The sequence below is a fragment of the Tympanuchus pallidicinctus genome, unplaced genomic scaffold (assembly GCF_026119805.1).
Source record: "Tympanuchus pallidicinctus isolate F22 unplaced genomic scaffold, pur_lepc_1.0 scaffold2, whole genome shotgun sequence".
In the NCBI taxonomy this organism is placed as follows: domain Eukaryota; kingdom Metazoa; phylum Chordata; class Aves; order Galliformes; family Phasianidae; genus Tympanuchus; species Tympanuchus pallidicinctus.
In genome coordinates, this window is record NW_026294721.1 from 35,763,522 (window position 1) to 35,775,857 (window position 12,336).

At 38.7% G+C, this 12,336-nt stretch overlaps 1 long non-coding RNA gene across 1 annotated transcript in view; it reads left to right on the forward strand.

Moving 5' to 3' along the window:
• The window catches only part of LOC128079923 (uncharacterized), a 121,846-nt gene that overhangs the window by 75,650 nt on the left and 33,860 nt on the right, over positions 1-12,336 (forward strand). Inside the window, exons 6-8 of the long non-coding RNA XR_008206373.1 lie at positions 4,740-4,948; positions 5,718-5,935; positions 7,725-10,038. This is a non-coding gene — a long non-coding RNA (uncharacterized LOC128079923). The remainder of the gene's footprint in view (positions 1-4,739; positions 4,949-5,717; positions 5,936-7,724; positions 10,039-12,336) is intronic.

Sequence of the window (12,336 nt, forward strand, 5' to 3'; positions counted from 1 at the left end):
CTGAATCAAGATTAGATGTTGAAATGTGTTACTATCATTTTAATATTATTATTCTAACTATTTTCATGCATTAAGGGGTTATAAATATAAGAATACAATCTCTTCCATCACAAGAGAAAACTTCTTGCTGCATTAAGACTACGGATCTGAATGCATTTTACATGGAACATGAATTGTCCTTTGTGCATTCCTGGCGACAGTAGGTTAAATCTCTAGATAACAACTTCAGACTGGCTGCATACTTCATTATTTTTTCCCCTTTACAGTTGTTAAAACTTTATAGAGCCTCAAAACATATCCAGATGGACAGTTACTGTGACTGCCACTTATGAAACCAGTATAATCTAGTACAATACACAAAATAGGGTAAGTGCGGAAAGAAAACAAGTTCTGAATAGAGGACCTCCTCAGAATATTGGATCAGCCATCAGACACACCAATTCTGTTTAGACAGGCCTGTTATACACACCCAAATGTTCCACAAAACAAAGCAAACCCCCAACCTTTCACCACTTTCCTCCTAAACACTCTGCCCAAGGGTGGTCTTCACCCTGCTTGATCCAGTATTTGTGCCTACATCTTTATTCACAAAATGAAGCTCTTGTTTCCATAGCTTTTTGGCAAAGCTGAGATACATAAACCATTTTATTCCTCTCAGAGGAATATCATATCTTGGCAGCTTTATTTGAGTATGACCTTTTCAGATATGCAACAGCAAAATATGAACAAATAAATTACTGTACTGATGTGCTGCCATGCTTTTGCCAGTGGATTCTCCTTCACACCTCCTTCAGCCTGCGTGCATGAAACTAGGATTATCACAAACACTATGAGCAGAGAATTTGGTCAGGATGAAAACATTTGGAAATACAATCTTTGTTCACTTGCTGGATGATGGCTTCTAAGCACATGAAAGTAGCAAACTGTAGTAGCTGTTATAGATTTATTTATTTATTTTTTTTTTTGTGATGGGTGCAAAAAAACTTTCTACTGTTTGCATACCATATACAAATATCTCAACAGAATGATTACATAATGGAGTCAAGAAATGAGAAAAAACAAACAAGTTTACGATCTTTACAGCAACTAAATCTATGGCTTCATTCCTCACTTCAGCTAGAATGGGTGCTTATTTCAGCAGTTTTGATGCCTATGTCTATTTACTTGTGTGCTGATGGAGACATATCTCAGTGCAGCAGGCATTCTCATTTACTTTTTTATTAGTTGCATTCCACAAATTTCTAACCTAAGTGTTAGCAATTAAGGAAATTGTTTGGGAAATCAAAATTTTAATTCATGGAATTTCGTCTCCTTTTCTGCCTTTTCATTTCAATTCCTTGTAGTCAAATTATGTGTTTCAACCTGTTGCTACAGTTCAGATTGTATTCCGGTTGCTTCTGGAGAGACTTTTTAAATGCAGTGTGTAAAAAAGACACTATCTCTTAACACATGGTATTAGAGCTGTGGTTTAGTTTGCTGTTTTGCAAGAAGAGATTGCTTGCCATATGCCTTAGCAGAACCTTCTTTTCTTCTAATCTTGTAAGGATATTGAAAGGTTGGGGTTTTTTTTTTTTGTTTTTGTTTTTTTTTTTTTTTGTTGTTGTTGTTGTTGTTGTTTGTATGTTGTGATTAAATGAATTGATTATGAAGTATTTAATTAGACTATGACTACTGCCATGAGTTGCGAAGCTAAATACTGGGTCATTCAGCTGTACTTCCAATTAACTTAATGAAACACAAAGAAGTTAGGTAAAACCTAAATAATCTTGGAGGCTTTTAAGCAGCTGTATTTATACAACCCTATCCTATCACACAAGGAATTTATCATTTCAGGTTTTTCTCAAATAAATTAATTAATCATAGATACGTATGGATATAGATATTAATTCCATAGTTATAAAAATATATACTGTGATATATATATATTAGTTCTGATGTTTCTGCTTGTTTGTTTGTTTTTTCCATGTTGAAAACAAAGCTCTAATCTCTCATATTTCATCTCCCCTCCATTTTGTACCAGAAGTGACCAGACAACTTGAGCAGTTAGTTGCGTGTGAGTAACAAGAATCAGATCATAAACAAAAGCTCACTGGGGCTTCAATTGGCTAAGTACAAGAGCAGAATATTAAACACGAGCCCTGCCTAGGTAAAAAAATTTCCTTTATCTTGCTCATGGCATACAACAAGGTTTCATGTCTCTTTCTGTATGTCTGTTGCCACAGACTCCGTAGGGATCTGATTTCATTCAGATGCCTGCTCCTTGAAGTACTAGCAGTCAGAGGAGCAGCTATTTGCTGACATATTGCTGGATTACACCTTTATCACATGATTTTCTCTCACAGTAGTTCACGAAATAGAAAACTCAATCAAACAACTGGAAACAGAAGCTAGTGCAAGAGTATTCATGCAGCCAACATTTGGATTTTGTGATTTCTCCACTTACTCGCAGAGTTTATTAAACATTGAATACAGCAGTCAAGTCGGTTAAGAACTAATTAGAGATTCTAGCATACATTAGAAAATGTGCTGTGTTGTTAATCAACGCTATCATTAACCAGTGCTGTTTTAAACATCAGGACATACAAAAAGTGATAGAAGTGATTTAAAATGACTTACTTCGCACCTTGTGGCTGCATCTACTTTACACCTTTTAATTTTTCAGCCTTCTGCCTTTGAATTCGAGGAAACCATAACAAAACAGAGGTTAATTGTTTTGATATATTTTCTTCAGAAATTCTCCAAACTTTCCATTTAGTGAATTATGTCTGAATGTGTAATACTTGGGAGGGGAGTGACTGAAGCCCTACAAAGACATAGGTAAGAGAGACTTGGTCCTTCCCCCCATATGCCTCTTCATTTTTCAACTCTTGATTTTGAGTAGAAAATAGGATGCATTTTGTCTAGCTGGAGGGAATGCTTTTCTAAGTTCCATAGAGTCATTAGTGAACTTGGGCAGCTAGATTACATATAAACAGTATTTTTGCTCTAGATAAACCAGTTGAAAACTAGACAGTCTCTGCTGATCTCACAGAAATTGCTTAGATTTAATTCATAGTAATTGGAACTAGAGATGATCTATATAATGAACTATGTGTAATATCAGTTAAAAATAATGTAAAAAGGCTTGGCTTGACAGAATGTAACTGAAGACTAGCAAAAATAGGGCATTTCAATATGCAAATACTATTCTTTAACAAAGTTCTGCACCAGAAAAATGTGAATCCAAAGAAATAATTAGTGTATTTTTTCTAGATGAAAGAGCATGAGTTAAGGTTCATGAAAAGGTGGGTTAGTTTTGTCTCCATCAGCAGATTGTAAAAATACAAAAATTGAAAACAAAGGGGAGAGGGAGATATTTCCTGAACCATTTATCTGAAATCCTCCTATCTCCTCCCATCTTTTCTTTTTAGGCTCATTTGGACAAACATCACTCAGCCTTGTTACTTTAAACCTTCTTGTTGATGTTCTGTGGGTTTCCACTTTGTTTCTACATAATCTGAAAAAATCATATTTGCATCACAAGCTGACCAAAATGTTCTTTAATTACTTCCCAAGAGCTTTGCTTCATTCTCTGAGTGGGTACCACTTTGTTGCTACGGTGAGGAGCTTGTCAACGCTCCCTTTAGAGATGTCTAACTTTACAGGATACTGTAACCCAGCCAACCTGTGGAACTACAACTCATTTTACAAGTTTTCAGGAAAGATGCCAGTTATTTAACATGTTTACACTGAAATTACTTGGCTATTTTTTCTTTTTGCTTTTACTCAGATGTGAGTACAACAGTACAACCACAGCAGATCAAATATGTGCCAAGTCTTTTCTTGTCAAGGTGGCCCTTTACTCCTGGCTCTTTGCTGCCTTTCTTAGACAGTCTTTCAGACTTGAATGTCTGTCAGTTCTAACGTCTTCCTCAGGAACTCACTATCCAGCTGCTTTTTTGTGTCATATCTTCGTCTCACTTTTAATCCTTACTTGACCTTGAAGACTGTTCTCAAAATCGGGTCATCAAATATTTAACCACTCATTAGAAATATAGAGGTTTTCAAAATAAGATATTGAGGGACACCCTCTGCTTCAGCTGGCTACCACAAACCATCTTTTTGTAGCCTCACATTTCATCTGTTACTATGAGTAGACACATAGTAATTGAGTATCAATTCATTTAGCTCTGAGATGGCTTCTGCTAGTGGATAGGGAGAACATTTTAGGTTCTTGTGAGCGGTGCTATGGCCACCAACCAGAGTACTCCCCTCCTTCACAGGAAAGGCAAGAAGTCTCTGCATACATGAAGCCTTCAGAAGTTTTCAGAGCAGTTGGATCAGGTTCGGATAAATTTCTGGCTTTCTCAGTTTTTACACATGAAAAATCTGTGACTGATTTGAAAATTGTCAGTAATGCCTTCTGTATTTGTTCTGCCCATGGGGATTTTAAAAATTCAGATTGGAGCAGCTGAGGGTGAAAGAAAGTTCAGCCCTTATCAGTCACCCGTATTTGCTGAGGCAGTTTCATAAAAGCAGTGAAGTGAATGCAGAAATAAAAACTGGGGACTTCTTGATAATGTTGTAGGTCAAAAACAAGGTAAGAGAAAGAAAAAGGCAGGCATAGCTACTCCAGCTTGCGTCGTATGTGATTCAAATAAAAGGAAACAGATTCGATATTAAGAGTGTGGGTGAGGTAGGCGTACACATTACATTAGAGATACAAGGTCAAACACAAAAATGTTTCTTCCAAATTGAAGTCCAGGGAATTGCTGATGAGATCGAGCCCACCTGGAGCAAGTGAGAACCTGATTGTGAGGGGCCTGATGATAATCCTTGGACAAGCACTCTTCTCCTCAAGCCTGGCGTGAACTCAGAAATCTGCTGCTGAGCTGGGACCGCTTTGCCTCGCCATTAAGCAAAACTGGAGCAGAGTTGAGCCCTGTATCGAAGCTCGCTTATCCCCAAGGTGAACACGCGCATCTGTTTTAATATTCGACTGTTTTCTTGTACACTTTGATATTTCCTTGCTGGTAACTTTTGGGTTATTTACACAGGGTGAACCATTTTACCTGCAAAACTGTAAAAAGGGAAGAGCTAACGAGGGTCTATGAGGTGTTATGGCAGAGGTGATGAGGTGTCTCTATTGGACCTCTGCAAAGTACTTTGCGCACTGGGGATAAAATCTCTGTTTCACCAATTTCTTGGGGAAGATGGGAGACAGAGCTTTTCCCAGCAATTGCTCTGCTGCCTGCATACATGTAGGCAACCTGTGAGATGTGGCATGCCGGGTGCCCAGGAAGGGGTCTGCTTCCCCGGCTGCAAACGAGTAGTAATCCTTCGGCCACAGGTTTCAGCCATCTTTATGCTCTAGTAATGGTAGATCAGTCTTAATTAGGAAAAGCTCTGCACCAGTTTCAGTTTCCTTCTAAATGGTGTAATGACATCAACTGCTGTATGCAGATATTGAAACTTCTTACCAGTGGGAGGGCACTGGCAAATTCTTCATAGCCAATTTTTATACATGATGGATGCATTAGCTTCTTTTCTTGCCAAGGAAAGCCTAGGATCTTGGCTTTCAGGCTCTTTAAATTTGTCTTGGCCAAATAGTGAAGCATTGAAGTCTCAATGAGCAGCACATTACAACCTCTGCAGTATAGCCTTGGAGTCCAATATCAGAGAGATTTCTCTGCTTCAAGGATGCAATAGTAAAAGTAAAGGTGACTTTTTCTGCTTAGGTGATGCGCCTCAATTCTGCGCGGATCATGCCCAGCACCTTCCTGAGAAAAGATTTCTGTGAGACTTCAGCCTGCAGAACACTGTTTGTATCTTCTGTATGCAGAGATTTTTGGGACTCATTAGAGAGTTTTTGCCCTGAGAAAGAACTGATTTGAGACTTTCGCAAGGCAGATAATGAAACATAATCACCATGGGAATCGGTTTGTCGGAGCTGGAGGTAAGAAGGAAATAGGAGCATTTCACTTAACCACATTTTGAAATTTCAAAGATTTAATCAACTCATGAGAAAAATTACATCATTCCAAGATCAGATTTTTTTTTTTTTTTAAATAATAAATTAGAATCTAAAGAGGTTAAAATTACAAATTAAATTGTAACTTAAAAAAATATGAGAAAGTTCACTAGACTTTTTAAAAGGGTACTTGTAGTAATGGATGATAAGTAAGAGGTGCGGAAGTATGGCTAAAACACAGCTTCTTTCAGAGCTCTGTTATCCTGTGAATACTGGATGTGTTGCTGTTTTTGTAATTAAAAACTAACTTCTGCTGGGATTATGTTCTTCTGAATTATGTTCATCACCCGCTTGAATGAATAGGATGGATAAAAGCTTTACACTAGTCCCCACAATTCTTTATATACTATATCATCCTGTTTTTATAAAATCATTCCATAATTTATCATACAAATATTTTTATACGTTTTCCCTGAATTGGGAGGGGAAAATTAGCTCCCACGGTGTGAAATATTTATTGAATAAACAGCAGGTAACTTTGAACTAATGTGGCTAAAGTCCTGCTGAGAAGGGCTTGGACCATTTGCAGCCAGTTTGCATGTGTTTTCTGCCATTGATGATGCTTTTTTGTCTCTTGATTTGCTTTGTGACAATCTGTCAGTACTAATCTGAATTATGCATAGCATAAAAAACAAAGCAAAACACAAAACAAAGTAAATAGAACAACAACAAACTAAGAGAGAAGTAAAATAAAAAGGAAAACAAAAATACGTTTAGATGGAAACAAAAAAGAACAATACAAAAACAGAAGTTGCTGTATATCAGCAATATACATGTTGAGGGTACCAACCTAAAGTTATGCATATAGACATGGTATATCAGTGTTGCACCTCTGGGCATATTCTGGGATGGTGGTGTAATGTTTGCATGAGGCCTGCTGGTGAAATCAGGTAGTGCAGATAGAGGCAACGGTAAATCAAGACTTGAGTCCCCATCACTGTCCCAAGGGCTGTGTGTGAGATGAAGCGAGAGTGATGGCCAGGGACTGTCACACAGCTCTTTAGAACTTCAGCACATTTGGCCACAGTGAACACTCACTGGCTGTAACACTGAGATGTGCAGATGAAAGTGTTGTGGAAAACTTCTCTTGTTCTTTTGCTCTGAAGTGACTGTAAACACATCTAAGATAAAAATATACTGCGCATTTGTATTGTGTTGTTTGAAACTAGGTATTCTATTTCCCAAAGATAATGCAACAGTTAATTTTCTGCTTTACTTACAGTGCTTTTCCTCAGCATCAGTTGCTACTAAATAAGTCCTCATCATTTTTCAAGGGTGTAACTTGCAACAGGCAGCAAAAACAATTACATATTGTTTTCAAATAAGTTGCCATTTTCCTTTCTGGCTGACAGCAACGGTTTTTTAATGTGTAACATTTGTTTAATAAAATTCACAGATGCTTCCTTAGCAGTTGCAAAGGAAGAAGAGAAGAAAACAAAATTAAAGAAAAGGCAGAAAATATAAAGAGCAAATGAAAGATTTAGCTTCCGTCACAACTATTCACATTGTGTCCAAGAAACATTTGCATACTTTTGTTGGACCAGACATCTGCTGAGCATAGTTTGCATAGCAGGGATGCCCTATCTCTTGATTCCATGTTTTGCTGCAGCACTGTTTTGATTCTCTGCAAATGAAGGAATGCAAAGAGTATCCATGTTTTATCAGAAGGCCCAAACTTCATGAAGATCACAGCATTTTGGCTTTTGTGTTTCAGAAAGCAATTCAGCAGAGCAAGACAGATTTTCCTTTTGATTACTCAAGGCTGCCATATCTCCAGGATCTGCGTATCCTTTCTAGTTAATTGAGCTCACTAATTTCTTCCCTTTCTTTGGAGTAAGAGGTAATGTGTTAAAATTTTTCACCAATTTTTTTTTTTTTTTTGGTAAACTGAAAGAAATCTCATCCTGCTTTCAGGTTTTCTGATGTTCAAGCAAACAAACATAAAATGAAAATCCACTTTGATTCCAAAGCTCTATTAAACATAACCAGCAAATATCAGCTAGTAACTTCAAAAGGATGTGGGACCAAGAGAGTAGTTTTCTTCTGCTCCCCCACTGGCATCAGAGCTCCCAGCTTGTGCAGCAATCTAAGCCTTTCCAATGTGTACTGTGAAACACTACAGGAAAGAAATGGAAGAGGTTTATGGTACAAAGAGGGCCAGCATGGTGAAATCAAACATTCACAGCGAATGGAAAAGCCCACATGAACAGAAGAAGAAAGTCAGTAGTCTTGGATGATTCTTACTCCATGTCTCTTTTTGAGTCCATCAGGATATCTAGTGTGGTGGTAAGACACAAATTGAGAAATGAGTCTGTCAGCAAAGCCTAATGGCTGATGTCCCGAAGGAAGAGCTGCTTGACTGTGAGTGCTGTGGTCAAAGTGGCTGGACAAAATACAGGAGCCTCTATATCCTGTGTTAAAAAGAGAAATGAAGTTTTGTATGGGTGTCTGCAAAGCAATCCTGCTTACCCTACAACAGGTGTTCTCCCCAGGCTTGGGAAGAAGCTTTCCAGGGAAGATGGCATCGTGCTTGTTGTTCCAGCACTCGCTCCATCAGGATGCAGCCCTCAGTTGTCCACTGCTCCTCACTGTACGTGGAGTTGAGTGTCTGAATGTCATATGAAACCGATTCAGTGAATTTTCACTCATCACAATCCTTGAATTTCAACAAACATCTGTACAGTGTTTTCTATGGTCCAAGGAATACTGCAGTGAAAATACCGTTTCCCAAACTTGGGTGATCCGCTAAAGTTTGCAAGTCCAGTTCATGTCACAGTGTGACAAGGGACCATTATAATTTTTAATTAAAAACTGTATCCTTTCATAATGTCTTCAGCTCTTTCAGATGGCTGTCAGAAAGCAACATGAGTCAGGCTCCATGGGGAATGGGGCATCACATCCTGACCTTGGCGCATAGACATTTTTATTTCAGACATCACACAAACAGCACTCTGGTGCGAAAAGCAGTGGGCAGACACTGCCTGGTAATGGATGGCAGGCTGGAGAGGGAGCAGTTCCCAATTCACAGAGCTGCCACGCTTTCCCAGACCAGTCTATTACTTGTGATAATATTGTGCTCAAAATCTCTACTGGAAAAAAGAATTCCCCAGACAACTGCAGACTGGAAGATACTTTCTCATTACCCACCAGAAACTATGAGCAAACTCGCCCATATTCAAAAGAAAGCCCAGAAATGCATATCGTTTGTATGCCATAGCAAGTCCATGTATTTTTCTTTTCATCCAGAGCTAAAGAGATAAATGTTTTGCTTTTGTGTCTCATTTCCTGTCTGTACCTATTAGAGCTAGATGTTAGAAGTAACTGTAAAACAAGAGGAGACTGCTTTTTTTGTTTGTTTGTTTGTTTTTAAAGCAGGATTTTGAAAAAGAGATACCTAGTAATAATCATGTCCAAACTTGCAGAAATGTCAAAATCATGTCCTTGCAAGTCTGAAGAATTGTTAAGGGACTGTTTTCTGGGGATCAGACAGAAAAATGTCAGCCAAATTCACTGATGTCTCCTGATGGCTTAATGTTATTTTAAGCGGTAAAATTCCCATTAGTTTAAATGGAAATATGCACAGCTTTTAAATCAGGACAGCTATATGTTCCATGTACATTTCCATTTACTATGTATTTGCATCATTGCAAACGTCTGAGCAAAAATTTGTGGCCGTGTTCTGTCCCTGCACTTCTACAGTCAGCCCATGCTGTTCCCCAGGCATGTCTTTCCTGAAGCTCTGCCTGAAGCATCTGTGATTCTTCAGACCTTGGGACTCCATCGCTCACTTTCCTTAGGAGGTTGTGCCACAGTTTAGTACATATTGCTAACATATTATTTTACTTCCAGCACTAACCCAAAATTTTATTTACATGAATTGAATTCTGTTCTTTTCAAATCATTTTCTTTTTTTTCTTCAATGGTGTTTCATGAAGGTGTTCTTTTTTTTATTCCAGATAAGGTCAAACTTTTATTTGCAACTAGAACACAGTATCATTCCTTAGCTGGAGGGAGCTCATCTGAAACAGGTATAGGTAATTACAGGCTGCACTTAGGGGTCTGCTAAAACTTTCTGCTTGATTAACTGTGCCTGCTGGGCTGAGAATTGCTGTTAGGCATGAAAGCATCCAATGCCATGCAGAGACATGGTCCCCCAGCAGCTTTCAGGGCTGCTGATCCTCATGTACGTCAGCAGAGACTTGGTGAAATGTGACGATTCAAAGTTACTAGAAGAGGAAGGAATGGGTTGTATTCTGGTTTAATATTGGCTGAAACCAAGAGCTCTTCTAACAAGCCCAAGAAATTAGGTGGGTCTGTGCAGCCAAAGTAACATGCAGCTCAGTCAAACCAGAATCTCAGAATCACAGAATTGTAGGTGTTGGAAGAGACCTCCAGAGATCATCGAGTCCAACCCCCCTAACTTTTTCTTTATATAAAAAACTAATTTCCAAGTGTCTTATGCCCATTTATCAACACTTGAAATCTGTACCAGGGAAACAAGGAGCAAGTCTCCCATTTACTACTAAGTCCAAAACGATTTTTTTTTTAATAACAATGCCTCCCGTAATACTATATCCCTTGGATTTTTAATTGGAAGCACTTTGGAAAAAAAGTAAAGCAAAGGAAAACCAGCAGTTCTGGAAATCATGAAATAATCTGGAAGACAAACCTGCATTTACAAAAAAAAAACAAAAAAACACGAAAACTAGAGGAATGAACAAGCTGAAGGGCCCATCAAATATCAGAAGGAACAGGCAGCAGAAGAGAAGCACTATTTACTACAGCTGCCCTCAAATAGAGAAGAAAAAAAAATCAGTAGGCAACAGGGAAACAATCCAGAGGGAGAACAATGTTGTGTTCTACAGGCTAGTGCTATGTGGTAGCAGGTTTTTGAATGCAGGAACTGAAAAGAGACAGCAGTGTTAATTCAGAATCGGCACATTCATGAGCCAAGGTCTTACCTGCAGTGGTACCTGAAAGCCTGGACAAACATTACCTTTAGAAGAACCTTCTGATCCTGAATTTCTGAACACACTAATGGCCGCTTCGTGCTCAGTTTCTTCATGGGCTCAGCATCTAAAAGGTCTCGCTCCAGGCTGTGCGACAGAAGCCCATCTGAATTCATAATTACTTTCCCACCAATGATGCTCAAAAGTCAATCAGTGGTAGAGGACTCCAGATACCCTTCCTAGCTGTTTTGAGCTGCATCCCCCAAAGCTTGCCTCCTGTAATACAGTTTTAGCCTTACGTGCTTTAAAGTTAATAGACTTATTTGAGCAAATGGCTTATTTGAAATCTACACTGGAAAAAAGTGAGCATAAACGTGCACATGCCAAGCTATAAACACATTTATACAGTGCAGTAAGTCAGTCCTGCTGCCTTTTCTTGGAGCAACCAGGCCAATTGTACGTACAGGGCAAGAGGGTGGAAGTGGTTCATCTGATTATGGATCCAGTAGTAGGGACTGCAGCCATATCACCCCACTGGTTCTCATTTTGGTATTCCCTCTGTGGCCAAATTGTGGCCAGCTTGCTCTAAGCTTTTCATGTACTGTCTGCCAGAAGAGAATAAAGATATTTTGGAAATTATCTGAAACAGGTGATGGAAGTGTGGGGAAGGGTCCAAGGCAGATAATAGGTGATTGTTTCTCTGACAAACTTGAGTAAATGCTTTTTTCTTGGAAGATCTGTTCAAATATGTGCTAGGCTGGGAACCCCAAGAAGTTTTCCTATAGTCACTATATAGCACCTGCTTAAATTTAAGCTTGTGTGTGATCAGTTGCATGTATTGAAACATTTGTGCAAACCCCAGATCCCATTTTCTCTGAGCAAAAGGAGAGAGAAAACGATAAAAATGTCATGGATTAGCTGAGGACTGGAAAGTGATGCCTCTATGGCTACCTCTGTAGGATGTGTCAGCTCTGTTATTGCTCTCAACATAGTATGGCATGGCACTTGATCTTTCATCTGGATACTCTTATTTTCTTAGTATTTGGCCTGCTTCTCCTAGTATGTAAACAGCCCCTCTTGCTTTTATAGCTAGGATCTCTCATCAGCTTAATTTGCCTTTGACATTTTGAAGACATTTAGAAAAGCACCTCAGAAATTTCTCTGTCTACCTGTTTCCAAATATGGTGTGTTATTCCAGTGTCTGTTACATTAAGTTTGTGTTGTCCTCACTACCTACAGGGTGTGGAAGTTTTTCTCTGCAGATCCATTATAATGGCCAGATTTCTAGGTTGGACTGACAGTATATTTCATTGCTAATATGCCTGCTTTCTGACGCTTCATGCAGTTCCAGTCTGGTGTAGCTTCAAATCTGTTTTT